Source organism: Molothrus ater, chromosome 18 (assembly GCF_012460135.2).
Source record: "Molothrus ater isolate BHLD 08-10-18 breed brown headed cowbird chromosome 18, BPBGC_Mater_1.1, whole genome shotgun sequence".
Taxonomy (NCBI): Eukaryota; Metazoa; Chordata; class Aves; order Passeriformes; family Icteridae; genus Molothrus; species Molothrus ater.
This window is the reverse complement of record NC_050495.2, coordinates 14,190,483-14,207,700: the sequence shown is the minus strand read 5'-3', so window position 1 is coordinate 14,207,700 and position 17,218 is coordinate 14,190,483. Positions and strand designations below refer to the sequence as shown.

Sequence of the window (17,218 nt, the reverse complement as noted above, 5' to 3'; positions counted from 1 at the left end):
TTTCTTGCCCAGTTTTGGACTTCAAGAGACACACAGATCCCAGAGACACACACATGGATGCAAACACAGGATACCCAGGACTGACAGGCACCGGCCGTAACAGATCAAGGTGCACACACCTACAAGGTGCTGCTGTCATCAGCACCTTGCACAGGACCCACATCACACCCCAGCCCCCATTCCCACACTCCTCCCCGTGCCTGGTGTCCTCCCAGTTCACACCTTCAGCAGTGGCAAAGCCCAGGCTGATCCTTCAGGAAGGGCTAACCCTAATTGGTTTCTGGATAGGCCATGGATTAGTGTGTCCCCTTCGAATAGAAAATCATGCTATGAAAAGCCAGTGTACATAAAGGAGACAGAGTGTTGGACATTATACAAGGTTTAACATTTTTTTTATGTAACTTTAGTCAGGTTAGTTCGCCTTTGTCTAGAGGAAAAAGGAATTGAAGTTTCTTTTCAAATGACTCTGTTTCACCGGGTGAAAACTGATGAATTTAACACCCACATAGATTGGGAATAGCCAGGAGACACAGATACTGGCAGATAGGCAACCTTCAACCCCAGACACTGCCCCCTGGCATGGTTGGAGACACCGGGTCTGGAAAAGACTGATAAGAGAACCAAGAGATGAGGACCAAATTAGACTTGGAGGTGAAGAAATCCGTAAATAGGAAACCAGATACTAAGAACTGCCTAACTTGGGACCAATGCACATTGAACCAATGAATTTCTATGAGGTTTGACAGTATAAAATATGGGGAAAATCTCGTAAAATTTATGTGTCATAGAATGATTTTCTCTGCATATCTTGGCAATGTGTGGGTGAAATTTCTATTGCATATTCTGACCAGAATAAAGCAATGCCTTGATTCTTTAACACTAAAAATGGTTGTTGGAAATTTTTTGTTCTCACCACAGTTTTGGTGATACGTTCATTCTTTCTATTTGACCTGAATTCTGAGGGTGCCAAGGGGTATGGAGGTCCCACTGAATTCTCAAAGCAGCCATAATCCTTTGAAGGTTCCCTCAGTAAAATGAGTTGCCCTGTCTGAGTCCACTGCCTTCACAATCCCATATTCAGAAATCATCTGTTAACTGATCAAATAAATGATCAGTTAGATCAGTCAGATCCAATAGCTGAAGTGGCTAGAAACACCTCTGGCCAGCTGGCATACCACTACCCATTGGCTGAGGTACTTGAGAGGTACAGACTTCCCAAAACACCTAAGACCCCCTTCTAATGTACGTCTTTTTCTTGTGTCATTCATTGGAGTTCCTTATGGAATTTATGGTTCTTCTCATTGTTTCTTTCTTCTCTCAGTATCCAATTTTATTTATCAGCAGACCTACAGTTTATTGGTAAAGACAAACCTCTCTCATTCCATTCATCAATCGGTGGAATCCTTCCCATTGTTTCTTTTATCTCTCAGTGCTAGTTTTATCTACCAGCAAACTCACAGTTTGTTTATAAAGACAAGTCCCTCATTCCTTTCAGGAGGATAGGAGTGTTATAGGGAGACATACATGTCTCCAAAAGACCCAACTTTAACAGGGACTCAATAACAGGCTGTAACCTTGAAAGAGGGTATTCAACACTGCTTATCCTGGTTGCTTCAGAGTAATTTGGAGAGGCAGTTTTCCATATTGCCCTGGGACTGCCAGCACTTCTGGGTTCACTTTAGCATAAGCTTTATCAGCACAACGGCACTAGTTTCCCCATCACCCCTCACAACACTAATCACACTTCCAACTCAGTCATTAAATCCCCTCCTAGCAAACCACAATCACAACTAGGAACAAACAGAAATTCACACTTTTCAAACCTATCTCACATATTCACCAATAGCAGTTGAATAAAGTGCACTGGCTCTATTTCCCCTTACTCCCTGAATTATTAAAAGAACCCCCTTTGACATAAAGTTCAAAGTAAACAGAGAGACTCCCAAGTCTACTATGAAACACACTTTTCGGTTCAGACCCACCTTGCATGTTATCAAGGGCTCCAGTGTGGTGAGCCCCCAGTACAATAGAAATCCTGACACCCTTAACAATCAATTTCTAAAGTTCTATTTTCTTTTTTTTACAAATGGCACATTGATTAGAAACTGTGCCTTTATTCTTGCCTGTACCTTTACCTTTTCCTTACCCCTTCTTACATATACCTGATGTGCCTTCCTAACCCATTCTTGCAAGGGCCCGCTCTGTCATCTCTCCAGCCAGTGCTATCACTGTTTGTGGGCTCTCATGTTCCCAAAGCCACTGAACTCTCTGCAAAATCTCTCATCTCCCTGTGACCCAAACAAAATCCCTTCTTATATCAGGCCAGGATTTAGTGATAGATTGTATCTTACACCCTATACCAAAACCAGTCCCTGTCCTGCCACAGTGTCCAGACGCATCCCCCAGCACACTCATCCAGGTCTCCGGGCAGCTCTCTCAGCACTACAAGCTCTGTAAAGCACAAGGTCCCGGTGGATGGGCACAGCCGATGGAGCCACAGGGACGGGCAGGTGAAACATCCCGCAGCCTCATGGGGCCAGGGGGCACTGCAGCCCCTGCCCGTGGGCGTGGTGGTGTCAGACACTGCCCAGCACTGAGCCCCACAACCTCGGCTTGTCCCATACCTTGTGAACAGGTGCCCAGCCCACGTCCCCAGTCCTGCAGTCTGACACCTGGTCTCGGTACTCCTCGCCATAGAGAAACCCCCTTAAGTCCTGAGTTGTAAGTCGAAAAACACACATCCTCCACTCTGGCTCCATAAGGACCTGGGGAGAGGTGGAGGCATAGGAACAATATCTCCCTGTTTTCCCTGTCCTGGAAGCTGGGAATACGAAAGGCTTGGGCCCTGTATTAGACTGCATGTTTTGAAGATATGGTGGAGAACATCCCAATCCTCACTGTTTCTCTTTCCTTATCACATAGTATCCCTCTGCTGTTTGCCTTAACCACATTCCTCCACACTCCCCTTCGAACAATCCTTTCTCAAACCAACACCATCAGTCTCCTGTTGCAGAGAGTCCTTCTCAACTTCCCTTATTGCCCCTTCTGGGTGTGGCAATTACCGAGACCCTCTCTCAATTTTCCCTTACTGCTCTCTCTCGGCATCCATTCCCTGTTGCTGAGATCCCTTTCCAACTCCCCTTATTGCTCCCCCTGGTCATCCATGTCCTTAACTACCTCTGGGAGAATGTGCAAACCATCTCAACATTCTCCCAAAGGACCCTTTGGAAGTATTTTGGGATCATCATCCCTTTTCTTGATTTTCCTTTACTGCTCTCTCTGGACATCCTGCCATGTTTTACACCCTGAGGGTCCCACTGTACTCACTGGTGAGATCTCCAGTGGTCTTTTCCTGTGGACTCTTCTTGGTCCCCCTGGTCCGCCTCTTGTCTGTCACCTGAACAGTCTCAGATACCCCATCAATTGCCTGCTGCTGGCCAGTGCTGGAGGGATTTGGTCGCCTAAAAACTGAGCGAGGCACGCCTCCAACTCCTCTTCCTGTGTGCCAGGCCCAGACAGTGAAAGGATCCCGGATGAGTCCCCCATCTTGTATGGAAAATCATGCTATGAGAAGCCAGTGTTCATAAAGGAGACAGAGAAGTTCTGCAACTTTATTTGAATAAAGGGAGAGAGGCAACTGGGGAACATGCCCACAGGGTTTTATCTCTCCACGTTTTGGAGGATGCAGCCTCCTTTTATCCTAAACTCTTGGCCACATGTTGCCCTCTTTCCTTCCCCATTGGCTAAGGTACTAGGAAGGTACTGCCTTCCTGAACCGCCTACCACATATCCCCCCTTGAACCTGTTATTTTCCCCTAAAGTTCAGCAGCTCCAGCTTGTGCAGACCCATTTGTCTATTTCAGGAGTCAAACCTAACCCTAACCCAGCTCTGGATTCTGTAACAAACCTGCAACTTGAAGTCAAAGACATTAACACCAATACTTTCACCCATCAAATTGTTTGTAAAGACATTAGTACACATCTTTCTTACCACCTTCACTGCCTCCCTTGTCACCTCGCAGTCAGCTCTGTGTCCTCTCTGTTCCCATCTTTCTCCTTTTAATAACACATCCTGGTTGCACTGAGGATCTTCAACCCTTCCAGGAGCAGAGACACACTCATAGTCTGTTTCCACAGTGTTGCGGTTTAAGAAAGGTATTCCCCAATTCAGTGTTCGCAGTGAAACATTCCAAATTATGCACCACCCTGCGGGTGGCTGGAGAGGAGAATTGGAGGCACAAAAGGTAAAAATCACAGGCTGAGATAAGAATAATTTACTGGAAACAGCAATGAAATAAGAAACAGAACAGTAACAGAAACAGAATTAATAACTGAGTGTACAAGATGGGAACAATTCACATCTGAGTGCTCACCATGTGGAATCTGATGTTACCCTGATCACAGGCTTCACACTAGCCACCAGAAGAGACCCCTTCCCCCACCCTGTGCATAATATGAGGTGGTACAGAATAACTCCCATCCTGGCCTTGCCCCTTGTGGGTACTGCGAAAATTAACCCTGTCGTGGCTGGAACCAGAACATGCAGCAATGTGCTCTCTATGTGTTTCAGAGAAGGAAAAGATAAAATATTATTAGTGAGGCAGAGGCCTCATTTCAACCCACAAATCCACAGAGAGGTGAGGAGCATGTCACCACTTCCCTGAAGCACCTTTGAGCTTCCCAAACTTGCCATCTCCTCTTAGGAAAGTCGAAATTATACCTGAGCTTGACCCAAAAAATCTCTTTGTAGATCCCTGCTGCCAGAACAGACTGTCCTGCCCTGACTGGCATGTCCAGCAGCATCAGTGATGGCATTCAAATGGTCCAAAAAGGAACTGACTTTATGGATGTGAAAAATGGAATTTAAATGGGATCCTGCTGGTTTTCTTCTGAATGTGCAGCAGCTGCTATTGAGTCAGACTTTCCCTGAAGATGCAGGGACCTGTGTGTCTGCTATTTCTTGTGGGCCTGTTACCTGGGTCCTGTGGAGTCAGGTTGCCTGCTTGAACTTTCAATGGATTTTGTTCATTTTGGGTAAATAGGCTGGAGAGAAACGACAGAAAGTTTTGATGTTGGGTTCATGTCAACATCTGCAGTTTGCTGTGGCTTGTGCATGGGGACAGGCCTTTTCAGGCAGCCTCTGGAGCAGCAGAGGCTCTGTCATGGGGAGAGACAGGTCTGAGGCATCAGCACTGGACTGTGAACCAGGGTCTTCTAGTAACTTCTCACCAGGTGTGACACTGGTTGTCTTCTTCTGGCATATGAGTCAGCCATGCAAGGCAGGGCTGAGACTGGATGGTTCAGAGGACTTATTGTTGCTCTGCACTGTGGATTCTGCATTAAAAGGTCAGGATTTGGGTGCTGGTAAACCTGACTGCCCTTCAGCAGCAAAAGAAATCACAGAATCACATGTGAGTGATTTGTTTCATTTGTTTGAATGGTTTGTGTTGGAAAGGACTTTTAAAGGTCACCTAGTCCACACCCCTGCCATCAGCAGTGACATGTTCCAGTAGACCAGGTTGCTCCAAGTCCCAGCTGACCTGGCCTTGGGACACTCCCAGGGATGGGTCAGACGCAACTTCTCTTGGCACCCTGTGCCGGGGCTTCTCTCTAACTTGTTTCCACTGAGTTGTCATCTGAGATCAGGTAGAGTTGAAGAGCTGGCATTGCATCACCACCATTCACTCATGGGGAGTGAATTTAAGGTTGAACATAACCTTCTCCAAAGCACTCTGGGCAGTGAGAAGGTGGATTCTCCAGGACAACAAAGCAAGCTGTCAGTCAGGACAGTCTCTCCAGGGTCATCTTCCCAGATTTAAAGTGGTTCGTGGAATATGGGCTGGTGTTTATCTTCTGCAAGATAAACAGACAACAAGATTTTTATAAGTTTCTATCGGGCTGCCCCTTCTCTTTGAGGCTTTAGCAGCAGAAAGGGAACATGTCCACACACAGTGAAATGTTCTGCTTTAGGTGCTATGTGTGTCCTGGGCTTTGGGGTCCGGAGGGCATTGCAGGCCTTTGGCAGCCTTCCTAAGGGCTCAGAAACTGGAAGATCTGAAGGTGGCAACATGGGACCACGAAAATTACCAGACTTCACCATGCAGTGTCCTGCTTGCAAAGCTCACATACCACATACTGAGATGCAGGTGGGCACTGTGTGAGTCACCCGGTGTTTGATCACATCCAGAGATTACATCCTTAGGGATGAGTGGGCCAGAGGCTCTGCTGATGACCAGTCTCCTGGGTTATCTCTGGAGCACACTTTGCTATTAACCTGGCAGGCTAATATAATCAGATATAATAGGCTAGCTCTGACCACTTGCATCCTACCCCAGAGTGGTTCAGGCGGTGGGCGGGCACAGCTGGCCAGCTGCTGTCCTGGTGGAGCAGAGGGGGGACAGCCATTGCCACCTGCAGCTGTCAGAGGTCAAAAGGGCTGGAAACTCTCCCAGCGAGGCAGGTCTGACTTGCTGGGCTGTGAGTGTCCAGAGGTCACTGTAGTAGCTGGGACAAGTGCTGGGGCAAGGAAAGGCTGGTGGTGTGGAGCTGGAGCTTAGGAAGTGAGAGAAGGATGAAGGACGCTAAAGAAAAGCAGAGGAACACAGGGAAGAGCGGGGGACTTTGGAGGAAAGGGAGAATTTGGACCTGTCTGGAGAGAGGTGTCCAAGAAGCTGGAGAGGTCCTGGGAGGTTGACAGGCTGAAAGATGGTGGACTGGGATTCCCAGGTCCCCGTGGCTGCTGTACCTATGAGGTGGATGAAGTGGAGGAGATGCACCATCTGCACAACCCCAAGCTGCACTTCCAAGTGGAAGAGGGATCTGGTCAGCACCTGGTCAGCCTTGCTCAGGTGCCTGTTTAAGGTGTATCTGTAGATGATGGTCCCTGCTGACCTCTGCCCAAAACTGAGGCCTACGATGGAGCACTGGAGGTCACTTGCACCAGGGAGATGGCTCTGCAGGTGGGAGGGGTGACTAGCTTCTGGAAGGGGCTCCTGCTTGGACTGATAGCTCTTATCAGGTGAGGTACCTCAGAAGGTGTTAGGTTATCTCTGAAAGATATGCCTCTGGAAGACCCTGCAACACACATGTAGCCAGTTTGGGTCTGAGTGCGGTGTTTTGCACTGGGTGCTGCTTGCAGGGGTGTGCTGGGATTTATAGGGGAGCACTACACAGCTTGTCATCGAAGATCAGAGCCTTGTGAACATCACTGACATCAGTGAAAAAATCATTGACTGGCACTTCGTGTACCCTGAGACCTGAAACAAGTACTAGCCATGCCTGAGGCTCACCATCTCTTTAATACAGATCTCTGTGTTCAAGCATATGATGCACTTGGGCCAGTGCTACTAGAGGAAAGGCATTGGTTCATCCCTGCATCCCCTAGGCAGGAGAGCTACTGAGATGGCCATGCAGAACAGTTCCTGGAGCTCCAAATTGTATTTCACCCACTGATTTTTAGGTTATATTTCGCTATTGGAAGTTCCACATGGGGGAGTTTCTGTTTCCCAAGAGAGCTGTTTCCCAAAATGTTGTTGGTTGCTCACTTCCTATGTTGATTCCACTCTGCCTGGGTGTAGCAGAGCAGGGAGGAAAGTGGCCACAGGCAGTTGAAATGTTTAGCAAGAACAAATTAGGGATGTGAGCAAGTGGAATTTGCCTTTCCAGGAACTTAAAAAATGGTGCAATGTGTGCTGAGTTAGTGCAGTGAAAGTGATGAGACTCATTTGGAGAGAGAAGAATTGCTGTGAGTAACAGGTTCTTAAGACACATTGGACCCTGCAGATGACAGCCAGAATCAGTCCCAGGTTGTCTGCTCTGTGTGTGGGTGTGTCACAGTGCCTTACCAGGACCAACAAAAGCCTGTTCTGCTGGGGGCAGGAGGAGAAGCCTGAGAACATGAGCAGCATCCCCAGCACTAAGTGTGGTTCTGGCCCTGCTCCTTGCTCCTGCAGGATGGAACCAGGCTGGCATGGGCACTGAGCCTGCCTGGCCCACCATCAGGGTCTATCCCTCTCCTGGGATTGAGGGCAGCTCCTGCCAGCTGATATGGTGCTGCTGTGGCAGTGTGTAGTGCTGGACCCCCATTCACAGTGACCCATGTGCTGCAGTCCTGCCTTCCCCCAGCCCTGCAGTGCTCCTTCCTCAGGCACCTACCTTAGCTTCAGGTGAGACCTTCATTCTCTGCTCCTCAAGAAGCATCTGTCAGAGGTGTGTGAAGGCTGCTCACTGTCTCCTCAGTCTGTGTCCTGAACAACAGGGGGACATTGTCCTTTATGCCTTATAGAAGCTGTCCTCCAGTAATCTTCACCCAGCCTTCCTGATCCCATTAGCTGCACAAGTCCCCTTGTATACTCTCATGAGTGCTGTGACTTCCACATCCTCCCCATGACCCTGCAGCTCCAGCAGCCCTGCTCACCAGGCTGTCAGTGAGGACCATGGCATGACCTGACCTGATGATTCCTTATCTTCTCACACCTCCCTGGGGCACACACAGCCACAGCCACCTGGCTCCTTCCCTCCTACCCATTCTCCTGGCCAGGGTGCCTCTCCAGGAACCACCCTGATCTGCACCCACTCCGTCTCGCCCCTTTGGACAAATCTTCACTCACCTCCCCCAGCCCACCCTGTGCTTACATGTTGGTATACTGCACAAAAAGCAGCTGGAGGTGATTTCACAGTGCTGCAGGGTCAGGTCGTTGTCCATCTGCCTGCTGTTGTAGTGCAGCGTTCCTGTTTAGGGAGCCTGGGAGGAGCCCAGTGCCTGGCGCTCCTGCACGGAGACACCAGCACTGCGGACGTTCCATTCTGCAAAGTCCTGATGAAAACGCAGAACTGGCTGGGGCTGTCAGCCATTGTCTGCTAATGTGCCATGGCATCTGTCCCAGCTATCCCAGAAGATCCAAGGCTCTGGCTCTGTCGCTTCCTAAGAAACTGAAAGTACCAGTTGATGTCAGGGCTGATCCTCACTCAAAGTGCCTTCATGTCACAGCTGAGCACTCCTTCTCCTACCCACAGCCCTGCCTGCACCTGCTCCCTCCCCTGGGCTGCTCCGTTTGCACAGCCTCTCTCCCTTGTTCACTTTCCGCTTCTGCCCTACCCGACTCCTCTTCCAGGACTTCCTTCCCAGGGGAATGCAGGGCAGGGATGTGCAGTCAAGCGCAGAAGTTTTCTTGTAAGGAAACATTGAAGCAGAGGCTTCAATCCAGCCTGGAAAGCAGATCTGGGGATGCTGGAGGCTCCACCATTGGGTTATGGGGTCACCTCAGCACCTGCCCATCACCCTGTTCCCTGCATCTCCCTGGCCTCCCAGGGCTCTGCCTGCCCCCAGGCTGCATGGGACACCCCCTGCCCTTGTCCCTGCTGCAGTGGCATGATGGGCTGTTAATTCTGGGGTGGTGGGAGGTGAAGGGCTGCAGGTTGTCATCTCCTTGAGAACTGCGGAGAAGGCAGAGAGCTGAGGGTTTGCAGCACAGTGGGCAGCTGCCTGGCACTGCTGGCACAGCCCTGTCAGCCCTGTAGCAATGCACCACTGTCCTACTTGGGACAGACCTGCAAACTGGGCCCCAGAGCACCCATTGCCACCACCAGCAGCATGGCTGAACACCACCCCAAGCACCACAGGGTGACTGGGTCAGCTCAGGAGCTGGGCAGAGACTAGTGGGGCAGGACCTACTTGTGACATTTCAGTGACCAACACTGCAGTGCAGGCAGTGTTCAGTGAGGGAGTGGTGTCAGGGTGATGGAGCCAGTGCCAGGAGGCCAAGAAACAACAGTTATGGAGGCATGCACTACCCAGTAGCTCTGAGGTTTCTGGGGAAGGAAGGACCTCTAGACGTACATCACTCTGGGCTCCTGCCCGGTCACCCCGCAGCAGGCAGAACTGCATCTCTTGCTGCTCCTGGGGCAGTGCAGCCCCACAGTACTGCTCATGTCTCACAGTCCCATCCCTAGCGTGATTTCCTCAGATGTGTAAGGTGCAGCGAAACAACCCCAAATGTTGTCCACTTGTGGCTCCAGCTAAACATAGAATCACAGTCTGGTTTGGATTGGAAGGGATTTTTAAAGGTCATCTAGTCCATATCCCTGCCATTGGCAGGGACACCTTCCACTATCCCATGTTACTCCAAGCCCTATCCTACCTGGCCTTGGACACTTCCAGAGTTGGGGCAACCATGGCTTCTCTGGGCAACCTGAGCCAGTGCCCCACCACCCTCACAGGGAAGAATTTCTTTCCAACATCCAATTTAAATCAACTCTCCTTCATCTTAAAGCATGGCCACCCATAGCGTGTGATAGAGCTTGCTTTCAGGATAATTCCCTGCAAACCCATTTACTCCTTCCAAGGCTCAGTCCTTGCTGTTTGCTTGCATAGGAACAGTTTTTCACACCACAGGTCAAAAATCCTGCGTGCCTGGAAAGGTAACAGAGGTCTGCTAGGGTCCCCGCTGCCAGCAATACCACATCCCATGGAGCTCTGCACCATGCCCCAGGGAGGCACAGCACCACCTGCAGGGATGCTCCTCAGCTGCCTGCAGAACACTGGACATGGGATCATTTCTCCTGTCTTGGAATTGAGGCTGTTCCACGAGGACCCATTGTCGATCTCCCAAGGCTCTGGAAGCACATGGGTCCCTGGAGCTTCTACACTGGAATGCTTCATCTTTGGGTAGGTTTTTTTCTTTTTTTTTTTTTTTTTACCAGCAGTGAGAACTGCAGATGAATAGCCCAGTTAAGCCACTCATCCCACTCAGAGCAGGGAACTGAAGCTGGATATTGAAGCGCAGTGATATGGCTTGAAAGCCTTGGGAGTTGTATATTTGCGGTGTAGGAGAGCAGCGACCCGAGACAAAACTGTCTGGAGGTGGGGGAGAAAACTTTCCTTTGTACCCAGGGTGATCTCAAAAGTCATTCACTGAAAATAAAGAACAGATTTGGGGTATGTGATAGAAAAAGGCACAGAAAGATGCTGACACTGCTAGATGACATGATGGGGAGGGAAAGAGTTTTCAGGGGAGAAGAAAGGTTCCAGGCAGGAGGAAGAGGAGGGTGGTGCAGATCGTTGTCTTCGAGGGGGCGGGGCGGGGGGCAGAGAATCCAGAACGAAAATGTAAAAGCAAGTGATCTGGGAAGGGCCGGGCCGGGGTATTTCAGGTGGGCAGGAATAGCCCCGGCAGTGGCAGCCCCGTGGGACCAAGCAGAACCAACTGCCTTGTGTGCCCGGGGCCAGCGAGGACCTCCCGCCACACGTGTACCGAGAGCGGGCAGGGCCGGCGGGGACCTCCCGCTCCGCACCCGCGGCCGGGGCGGGTCCCGCGTCCTGCCCCGCCCCGGGACCGGCCGCGCTCCTCCCGCCGCGCTGGCACCGCCGCTGCTGCCCAGGTAAGCGCGGGGGGCGGCGGGGATACGTCCCGGGAAGATGTGAAGCGAGGGGAGCTCCCAGTGCAGGGCCGCTGCCCAGGACCGCACCGCACCTTCGGCCGGGGGGAGCGGTCGGTGGGGCCGCCGGTACCGCCAGGAGCAGGGGCACCGCGGGGATCGGGATCACGGGGGCGCGGCGCCGGCCCGGGGGCTCCTCTACAGCCGGAGCTGCCGGCAGGGCCGGGGTCGGAGCCGGGGGCAGGCGGTGCGAGAGCGCCGCATGTCTCCGCATCTCTTCTGAGATGCAGCGAATGCCCAGGAAATCAAAGCGGCATAAAAATGGGTCGCGGAGAAAAGCTGCGTTTGTCCTGAACGGGGTTTAGGTCCCTGTGTCATGTCCTCCTGCCAGCTTGTTCTCCGAGTTTGTTTCCTCATGACCAGGGGGGACCATGATCTTGCCTGGACAGGGGTGAATGTCTTTAAGCTGAAGAAAGGTAGGTAAGATTAAATATTAGGAAGAAATTCTCCACTGTGAGGGTGGTGAGGGAATGGCAGAGGTTGCCCAGAGAAGCTGTGGCTGCTCCATCCCTGGCAGTGTCCAAGGCCAGGCTGGACAGGGCTTGGAGCAAACTGGGATAGTGGAAGGTGTCCCTCCCTGTGCAAAGGGGTGTGGAAGGAGATGAGCTTTAAGGTCCCTTTTAACCCATGCTATTCCATGATCCTTGTGTGTTTCTTCCAACTCATGACATTCTATGGTTCCATGAACTGCATGGTCTCCTTTGAGAGGGAACATCTGAGTGTGATGAAGGGAGCTGGACTGTGGTGTTATACTGTAGCTGTTAGTTGTGGAAAACATTGCCGGGATAAACTCCTTCTGCCCTGTTCCAGCTCCTGTGAGGTTTGCAGATTGCTTTTGTGCAATGGGGACCTGGCAGTGGCAGCACAGCAGGGGCTTGGCTGCCTGTGGTGGAGCAAATGAAAAAGGGCTCTCGTGTTGTGAAATGATTTGATTTTTGCATCAATCACTCTTCACCCAGGGAGAATTTCCAACATTTATGACTTTTATTGGCAGATCTTTATGATCTGAACCAAATCCCATGATTAATGATTTCCAGTCTAGCTCACAGAGGTGTGCGGAAGGGTGGCAGTGATAGTGCTGCCGAATGAGCCTTTAACCTGGAGCTGGTAAATTGCTGAAGCAGCAGCCAGGAACACAGTCCTGCCTTGATTGTGCTCTGACACGGCGTTCCCGCTGCACTTCTTTGGGAGCCACGGGGTACATGAAACGGTAGCTTTGTAGCTCTCTGTGCTGCCGCTGACACAAACTCCTGGTGACAAGGTGAAGAGCACCGGGGCAGTCAATCCCTGCCCACATCCCTCCCTGCCTGTGCTGAGACGGGGCCGCGCTGCCCATCACTGGGGCCCTGAGCTGCTCTCGCCCTTTTGCAGCATGACTTTTGCTTCTGTTTCTTGAGACCCTTTGAAAGGAAATCACCTGGCAAGCTGCTTTCTCCAGGTGAGTGTAAAGCAAATCTTGGACCCCACCAGGAAGTGGCTGGAGAGACAAAGCTTGGGCAGGAGGGCGATACTGAGGGGGCTGGGCAAACAGGGGGGAGGACAGACCAGGAAGTGAAGGAGGGGTCCAGTGCTGCTCTGGGGATGTTGGATTTACTGTGAATCAGCAGCTGGGGGACCCTGAAGCAGAAGCCAAGCAGCAGGACTGGGATGGGCATGGAAATGGCAGGAAAGTGAAAATGGGAGAGTTGGCCAGAGGGAAGGGGAAGCTAGCTGGAGAGCTATCAAGAGGGAAGAATGGGGTGAAAAGCTAGAGAGGGGAGGTTGGGGTACCAGGGAGACAAGAAAATGGGGTTCCTATGTGCCAGCCCCCTTGATTTTGGCTCATCTGCTCCATGGGCAGAGGGTGGGCAGTAGTGCATTGCATATCTGCACAGTGTTACCATGTCCTGTGTGCAGCATCTTCGAGGTGGAGGGACAAGAAGCAGTGACATGAACACAGGAGTGGTCCCCCAGTTGGGCACCCCATTCTGGAAGGCTGATCTGCTGGTCTGGGAACCGCAGCTAGGGGTTGTGGGACTCTCTTTTCATCCTTTGTAGCGTGATTCCTGACAAAAATGGTAACTTCGGGATGGAGACCATCTGTTTTCATCCTCATATTATTTTAAAAATACAAGCTCTCCCTGCCCTAAAAACATCATCCCCTGTTATGCTGTCTTCTGTGTGACTTGATTCTCTTCACACTGTCTGCCTTTCTCTTGGCAGGCAAGCCCTGTGCCCCTCCCTGGGGTCAGAGCAGGGCTTCTGCGGGTGGTGTTGATAACACAGAGTGCACAGCATGGTCCACGGGGTGGGGGTAGAGCCTTGGGCTCCCCAGTGCTCCAACCATGCCTGAGCTGTGTTCAGAGTCCTGTGTCCTGTGGAGAGAGCTGCTTTTTTTGGCAGCAGAGTCTGGCTTGCCCTGGAGACAGGGCAGTTTGATTTTGCTGAGCCAGACCTTGCTGGGAAACATGGGGGTTCCTCACTAAGATCATGGGCTGTGGCACCCAGGGTGTTGCAGCAGGTGGAGGATGGACCCCAGGGTGAGCAGAGAGGGGAGCTGCAGGCAACTCAGGGTGTCAGTAGGACTTTGTGCCAGTGGCTGCTGTGGTTTTTGGGGGATTGATCTCTGCAGGGTGGTGAGAATGGCAGGAAGGTGCCTGTGGGCTGTGGAACACTGGTAGTGTGGCTGTGCTTGGACAAGAGCTGGAGCCCAAATACTGTTTCACCACCACTCTGCACCGTGAGGAGTGTGGTGTGTTCACTGTGGGGTATGTGCTGGCTCCTGCTCTGACAGACTTTGTGGAGATGGACTGGAACTCTGCCACACCAGTGGAGACTGGCTGATTTTGGGAAGGGAAGGAGGTGAGCTGTGGGAGAGTGCTGGTGCACCTCTGGGCTGAAGCCTGGTCCCTGGCAGGATCACTAGGGCCAGGGGGATACTGGAGCAGAGACAGGTGTACTGCTTGGTGAACTGCAGGAATCTTGGATCCACGTTATATATTTTTATTAATGTCCTCTGCCCACAAAGCAGCTGAAACTGGCTGAGGAGTTGGAGGTGGAAAGCATCACTAGTGGCTGGAGTTGCACCACTGAACACAGATGGGGGAGGAGTGAGCATGAGACTGTGCATGGTGGCACTAATGTGAAACAAGAGTGGGCCTTTGGGATATGATGGGGAAGGACAGTCTGGGTGTACTCACCAAGGACAGGGGGATGTGGTGTCACCACTCTAAAGTCTTTCTAATACTGGCACAGGTATGGAGGAACCTGGTGGGGGTGGTGGCTTAGTTCTAGTTCTAGTTCTGACTAAACACTGTGAGAGTCAAACTAGAGCAAATCCCCAGAAAAGTGAGAGAAATGGGCAGTCCTTGTAAGAGCACACCATGATTTGAGTCTGGTGTGTGGGGGCTGGTGATGTGCCGGGGGTGTGTGGTGGGTCAGGGTTGGTGTGTGTGTGGCTGGGATGGAGCCACAGAGGGTGAAGGTGGGGCTGAGGGATGGGGTCCTTGTTAGGTGCCATTTTGTGTGGTGAGGAGGTAGATGGGAAAGAATGCTCTGCGTCCTGCTGATGTTCAGGACGAGGTGCACCAGAGTCCTTGTGTCCAGGGACCAGAGGACATGGGACAGACTATGCTTTGTGGGATAGGCTGGAGAGGCTGTGGTGGGATCTGTGCTGCACTTTGCTTGTAGGGTGTGACCAAAACAGGTCTGCTGCTGGGACTGCTCCATGGCTCCTGCTGGCCTTGTGTTAAAGACAATATTTTGCATGTATGGAGAATTGGCAGCATTGTAGTGGATAGAGTATGGTTTAGGATCAGGGCTTGTTTTTTCCCACAGCAGGGACCAGAGTCAGAGCCAGCTCTTCCCTGCAAGCATGGATGGTAACACCAGATGCTCTGAGACTCCAGCTGCCCCCTCCTCCTTTGTTCCTGCTTGGGGGATGTGGAACCAGCTTGCAGAGCTGGATGTGAATGGCTGGAACGGGCACACGGTACCCTTTACTCTGTAGAGCAGACAAGCAAGTTTTCCAGATGTTGAGCTCAGTCCTTAAACAGAGCAGAAAAGAAATTATTTGACCTGGACCCTTTAGAGATATCCATGAAGGATGTCTCAATAAGAAAGTGCTGAGCTCTTCAATTAGCTGTAACATCATCCTGAGTCCAAAAATTTTCTGTGGGAACTGATAAAGCTCCTGAAGGATAAATTTCTCAGGGCAGAAATAAGCAAATGTTTGCAGACAACAGAACCCAGATTCAATAAAAAGAAAATTTTATTGTATGCAGGAGCAGTTAAAAACCAGCAGCTCCTGTTCAGTGCAGAGCTGTTGGACATTGCCTTAGAAGACCTATGCTAAAAGTGACTGAAAGCTAGAAAAACAAAGCTGCCATGGGGAAGAGAGGTGGAGAGATCACACACACAGCTGGACTCCTGGCCTTGCCACAGCAGGGAATCCCTGGCCAGAAACAGCCCTGAGGAGCCTGGCAAAGGGCAATGTTCTCAGCTGTAGAGGAAGGCAAAAGCTCCCTGGCACTTGTGCCAATCTCCAAGGGAGATCCTTCCTGATCCCAAACTGGCAATGAGCTGTTACCTGAGCGTGTGAGCAGCCCCTGTGCCTGACCTGTGCAGCTGTCATCGCTTCAGGGCACAGCACAGCTCCCTAACCCCTTTCCTTCCTCTACTGAGGCACCTCAGGGGGGCTCAGCACCACAAAATACTCCAGAAGTGGGGTATCTTGGGAGTAAAAATTGATTTCCAGTCCCATCAGGAGACCATTAGTGCTCCAAAGTGTTGAGGGAGTGAAATCTTTCAACATCTTCTTTTGTTCCCATTTTTAATGAGTGCTGCATCTGGCAAATGTGTGGATGGGTAGGTCTGTGGTGGTCTCCAGATGCCAGGAATGGATTTTCTTGTTCTTTGTATACCATTGAATCTTTCCCACTGATACCAATCTAAAAAGGTCTTATACCCTTGAGGACCTCCAGATGTTAGTGGGTCCTGTCATGACTAGTGTTGGGTCCATTCTCCAAAGCTTAAGGCAGAATTAGGGTTTGATCCAGGCTAGTATGTCACCCTGCTCACAGTTGGAATTGGGTCAGATGACCACTAGAGACCTCTTCCAGCCTAAATTCTTCCATGGTCATGGGCAGAAGGTGCAGAGCAAGAGGTGCCACGCTGATGGGAGATTAATACCAGCATGGTCATGACCACAACTGCCTTGGGGCTGCCATGTTAATGCTCCCTGCATTAAAAGCTGCTGAAAGATGTGATGTCTCTTTGTCTGGCCCTTTGAGCCCACTCCCTTTGAGAAACAGCCACCCCAGGGCTCACAGTGCCTACCTCTCCTTTGTGGTTTTCTTTAGTTCTCCAGTACTGAGGAGTTCTCCCTTGACCTTGGGGAAGCTCTCCTCCTCATCCTGACAGAATGTCTTTGGGAGATATCTCTTGCTGACCTCTGCTTTGAGATCCTGGTGTGTGTCTGATAAGAGACTTTCCTCATCCTCACTTGTGTGGACCTTGGCTTTCCATGGACCTGTAGCCCTTCTCCTGCAGACTGGTGATGTCAGTGAAGAGACAGAAGTCATCTCCTTGGGAACAGAGCAGGTCCCACATGTCCCACTTGTTCACTGAATTCCAATGGTTCTTCAGAAACCTCCTCAAAGGTCTTCTAGGTGCTCTGCCAGGTTGGCCCCAGCTTTTCTTCAGATCCTGCTGCAGAGCACTGCAAAGGAAGCAGAGAGCTCACCTGTGTGAAGATAAAAGTCCTTGGAGTCTGCTTGCTGGACTCATGGCAGAGATCATTCAG

General features: G+C 51.1%; 1 protein-coding gene across 4 annotated transcripts in view; it reads left to right on the top strand.

Annotated features, from left to right (window-relative positions):
- The first annotated feature begins 11,296 nt into the window (after positions 1 to 11,296).
- The window catches only part of AIFM3 (apoptosis inducing factor mitochondria associated 3), a 55,992-nt gene continuing 50,070 nt past the window's right edge, over positions 11,297 to 17,218 (top strand). For all 4 annotated transcript variants that reach the window (XM_036393145.1, XM_054516728.1, XM_036393144.2 and 1 more), the window contains exon 1: positions 11,297 to 11,379. The gene's annotated coding sequence lies outside the window, so the exon portion shown is untranslated. The remainder of the gene's footprint in view (positions 11,380 to 17,218) is intronic.